The sequence below is a fragment of the Hibiscus syriacus genome, unplaced genomic scaffold (genome assembly GCF_006381635.1).
Source record: "Hibiscus syriacus cultivar Baekdansim isolate YM2019G1 unplaced genomic scaffold, ASM638163v2 tig00112411_pilon, whole genome shotgun sequence".
Taxonomy (NCBI): domain Eukaryota; kingdom Viridiplantae; phylum Streptophyta; class Magnoliopsida; order Malvales; family Malvaceae; genus Hibiscus; species Hibiscus syriacus.
The window spans coordinates 29759-35243 of NW_024063326.1; the positions used below are offsets into that span (position 1 = coordinate 29759).

A 5485-nucleotide genomic window follows, 5' to 3' on the forward strand; every position below is an offset into this window, starting at 1 on the left:
TGTCAAATATTGGTTGATTGACTAAATTTAACTGACTTTTTTAACGGTTGTAACTGATTAAACATTTAAAATGATAACGTCAAAAATATTAGACACTTACTTTGACAAAAAAAAACTTAAGTACCTAAACAATAAAGATGTATAGTTTAAGCAATTTTTTATGATTATACCAAAGCTAGATACGCTGACGAATGCCACGTGCAAACCAATGCCACGTGCAAACCATAGTTGAACATCAAGATTCTTCCCAAAAAAAAAAACATATAAAATTGAGGAACGCCAATAGTGGATTATAGCCCCCTCCCTTGGGCTTCACTCGAACACTCGAACCTACGTGAAATCGAGTAATCTCAGTAAACCCATAAATCTACGGAAAGAGAAAGAACCTTCCGCCGGTTTCATTCTCCTTTTTTATTCTCTCTCTCTCTATGGACTCGCTCCGATTCAGTGAGTCATTAACAACATAAAAAAGCCCATTCCTTTAACTTGTTTTGACATTGATTGAGAAATTGATTGAATTTAATCTTTGTTTTTCTTTATATCAAATAATTCTCCAATTTTTCCCCTTAAATCGGCGATGGGTAGTAAAAGGCCAAGGGCGAGTGTCGATACGGCGGTGGTTGATGTTTGGCAACGGGAAGTCGGGGAACTTTCAAATAGGAAATTCGCCCACCGGCTTGCTGCGTCCGAGGTCTGATCCCCTTTTCGCACAAAACTTGTCAATATTTGTGGTATCTTCCTATTGTTTTCAGTGGGTTAATTATTACAGCTTATTTGTTGATGAAATTGAAACTGGGTAACACGAACTACATAAATTGCTGTGTTTGATTTTGGTTATCTTTGATTGATGGGTGGGTGGATTCTACTTGATTTGTGTATTTATAGCTACCATTGATCTGGATTCGAAAAACTCAATGATGGGTGACAAACAATGGAGTAATCATAAAAATGTGTTCTTTTAGAATGATTTTGTTAAAAAAATTGATCTCTTGCTTTCAATGTTCTCTTGAAGCTGAATAAATAAATAAATATTTTGGAAATTTATATTTAAAAGTTAAATTCAAACCCCCAGCATTTTTTAAATGCAATTATTTTTTATCTTATATAATATCTCATATTTTACTGAGAAACTTAGATTGTACATTTGGTGGCTTTGTGTGTTGAATGAATGGATATGCTTATCGCACTGTTTTGGCTTGTAAGTAGTGGAAAAATGTGTGAAAAGTTGAAGTCACAAATTTATATCCTTTACAAAGTCCCATGTTATATTAGGTTTTGATTTGTTAATTGGTTTATGTCCCAGGATCTTGTGCTCCGATTTGAAATTTTCAAGAAACTTGAAAAGCATCGAGGTTGTGTGAACACTGTGAGCTTTAATGCTGATGGTAACATTTTAGTCTCCGGCTCCGATGACAAGAGGATTATACTATGGGATTGGCAAACTGGGCATGCCAAGCTTACTTTCCAGTCAGGTCATGTGAGCAACGTATTCCAAGCAAAATTCATGCCTTACGCAGATGATTGTAGCTTGATTACCTGTGCTGCAGATGGACAGGTGAACTGCTTATTTAGGCATGCAGCATTTTTTTTAAATCTGTAGGATAAATTGTAGATTCTTCTGTTATATTGTAGGTGGTGATAACCAACAAAGTCCTAAAATTTTCTGTTAAACTGCAAAAATTTTATTTGCCTCCCGGATGACCATTATTGCATCAATGACTTTTTGTCTCTTAATTTATGAAGGAAAATGAGGCTTGGAGTACCAAAAGTTTTTTTAAAAAAAGTTCTAAGGAGTGAGAAGCTAATATGTAGCATGTGCTTAAGCAAAGACCACTATATAGTAAATTGAGGAATACTTATTCTAACTAAGGACTGTTTCCTAATTGTAGGTTCGATATGCTCAACTGTTGGAGCGTGGTGTTGAAACTAGTCTGCTGGCCAGACACGAGGGACAAGCTCATAAATTGGCCATTGAACCAGGAAGCCCTCATATTTTTTACACTTGTGGTCAAGATGGACTAGTGCAGCGTGTGAGTTGTGTTTTAAAACTTTATTCAGTCATATGTGGCTGAATTGGGTAAAGTTTTGAGAAGATCAATTCTAATGTCAGATTGTCTGCAATTGATTTCCCCCCTACTTTTTCTAGACCCGTTGTTCTTATGAAATGGCTACCGGCTGTATAATAGCGGTGTCTTATATAAATGAATATAATGTCAACTCCATTCTCATATTATTCTTATTCTTCTATGTTGATCTGGATATTATAATCTGATTTGTTCTATGATGATCTAGCTTCTATAACCTGATTTTTGTCTGTACTTTTGCATAGCTGACTTATAGAGCCCTTTTATACTTTGCCGTTCAGATTGATCTTAGAACTTCAGCAGCTACAAAACTTTTTACATGTCATCCAATTGATGATAGCAAGGCTTACATGCCGGTTGTTCCTCTCAATACTATTTCAATTGATCCAAGGAACCCAAATCTCTTCGCAGTTGCTGGATCAGATGAGTATACTCGCCTTTATGATATTCGCAAATATAAGTGGGATGGCTCAACTGATTTTGGTCAGCCTACAGATTATTTTTGCCCCCCTCATTTGATTGGTGACGATCAAGTTGGTATAACTGGCTTGGCCTTTTCAGATCAGAGTGAGCTTCTTGTTTCCTACAGTTATGAGTTCATTTATCTCTTTACCCAAGATATGGGATTGGGCCCCAATCCAGTTCTTCCTTCTCCATCCTATGCATGTAGTGAAGCAAGTGAAGTGGGACCTGACCACTCTGCTATGGAAGCTGATGAAAAAGCTATTCCTCAAGTTTATAAGGGACATAGAAATTGTGAGACGGTGAAGGGTGTGAGCTTCTTTGGACCCAACTCTGAGTATGTGGTTAGTGGATCCGACTGTGGTCGAATATTTATTTGGAAGAAAAAAGGTGGAGAGCTTGTTCGTGTTATGAAAGCAGATAAACATGTGGTCAACTGTATCGAGTCTCATCCTCATACTGCAGTTCTGGCTAGCAGTGGAATTGAAAACGACATCAAGATATGGACTCCAAAGGCTATTGATAAAGCTGTGCTTCCAACAAACATTGAACAGGTATGCCTTGTCCTAATCTCTTGCATTGTGATAATAATGACAATAGCAGCAGCTGCAGCAGTGCTGGTATTACTGTTTGGGTTATAAATAAGGTAGCTTAAGACTTGAAATGCATTCTTCTTTAGCACCATGGTTATTGACACTAGGATAAAACAGTGGAAACATCCCAAATGCCTGTTACAAAACGTAGTGAGCTAAGATCCAATGACAGTTTTTGTTTAGTTGTCCTTTGAGATAAATTTGTTTAATCTCTTTAGTCCATCCTTTCTTTCACTATAAAAATACTCATGTTCTCCTAGCTTTCTGTGAAAGTTAAGAAATGAGAAATCTGACAAGAAGGAAAGTTGGTAATTAGTGCCAACATTAGCTTGCTATTTTTTATTGTCTAAATTCCCACGGATTGGTTGGAAATGACAATATCCATTCTAAAGATGCATGAGAAGTAGAGGAGCTGATCTCTCTGCCATTACTTCTTTGCAAAAGGTTTCAAAACGTGGCCTCTTTCATTTGTTGCCCTTTTCTGCATTCTACGAAGATGATGATGACGACGACGACGACAATGATGATGACTTTTCTGGTGGTGGTATTGTTGAGTATTCTGATGATGAGGGTTGGGAGGAAGATGACTCTGATGATGAGGGTGTGGAGGAAGATGACTCTGATGATTATCTTGATGTTTATGATGACATTGATGATGATGATGATGTCGAAGACAACAATGATGGTGATGATTACAACAGTGAAGATGTTGAGGGTGGTGATGATAGTGATTGTAATGATGATGGTGATAACGATGATGAAAGCAATGCATGCTAAAAATTCTCTTGGCTGTTATGATGATACTGACAATTAATGATTTAAATTTTGCACTTTCTGTGTCCAGTTCAAACCAAAACCTCGGGGCTGGATGTATCGACAAATGACACCGCATGACCTGATGCTGCACTTTTTTTCATTACAAAGACAAGGGACTAGCCCAGAACAGAATGAAGAAAATGCATCGACAGTAGGCAGAGAACTTCTAGATCTTATATTGGCATTCAATTCCAACAGCGACGACGCTTCGGATTGATGGAGGGAATGGTCCAGAGGACTCTTTTAGTTGAATGGTTATGCTGTGGTAACTATGACTAGAAATTGTAAATAACATAAAACCTAAACCGGGTGGAGTTTTACAAATTTGTGTTTACTGCTGCTTTTATAATATTCGACTTTTTTTCCTCATGCATGGGGTTCTTCTACTCTGTTTATTTCATTTACTTATCAGTAGTAGCACATGACCTTTCACTGGTTTTGTAACACCTACAGACCGACGTGGGTGATCTGATCCGATCAGGGGTGTCACATTAGGGTCACCGGAACGACCCACCGTAAAAATACTATAAAATTTAAATTTTTTGTTAAAACATCTAAACTCATAAAATAATTTATAAACAAAACAGTGATTTTTAACAATATTTAAAAATAAAATAAATTTCACTCGGATATAAAAATAAAATACAATATACATGCCCCTAAACATATGCACCGTACTCCACAAGCAACGTCGGTTGAACTCTCTTATCGATATCGATAGTTGCACTGATTCAATCCTTTTAACCTGAAAAGGTAAGTAACAAAGTGAGATTTGGAAAGCTCAGTGATACAATACTACTAAATGATGCTAAAATGCATGCATATAACAGATAAATATATTTCCTTTTGATTCAGACATCTACAGACTTTTATGCCGAGCTGAGGTTCCACTGATATCTCAGATAGTACAAGACAATAAACTTTCAGTTCATAGGAAATGTTTCAGATGACTGGGTTCAGGAGATCAGAATAGGGTGTCTAGTGTGTTCCCACAAAACCAGTGAAAATGTACAAATCTTTTTAAAACAGTAGCAGTTTAAAACGTATTTTAAAAAATCATAGTAATCTCTCCAACCGAACGCCATATATAGTTCCCCAGAACTGCATAACCTAAAAGAGCACCTTGGGGCCTGAGAGCCTACCCAAGAAAGATTCTCAAGGCCGCAGAACCTACCCAAGGGTCGCATTAGGTCCATAAGGAATTACCAGTCGGTGTTAAACCTATTCAAGGAATTACCAGTAACGACTGAACCTGCCAGAGTCTTCAGTCATATCAGAGTCCCAGAGTAACCCGTATAAAAATAATTTCAGTCAGCAAACAGAGATACCATAAATCAGAGCAGTGATCAGAGATTAGAATAGAAATAAGAGAAAACATCTGTGTGGTCAGGGAACACACTAGAGATTCCATATATCATTCGGAGGTACCTGATAATCTTATCAGGCAGGGGAAACACGGATCCTCAATATATCGATAGAATGTCGGAAGTTAGAATCACTATCGAAAGAGTTCATTAGCTGACATGATCA

General features: G+C 37.2%; 1 pseudogene; it reads left to right on the top strand.

Annotated features, from left to right (window-relative positions):
• Positions 1–353: 353 nt before the first annotated feature.
• LOC120179349 lies at positions 354–4338 on the top strand (annotated as a pseudogene).
• The last annotated feature ends 1147 nt before the right edge of the window (positions 4339–5485 follow it).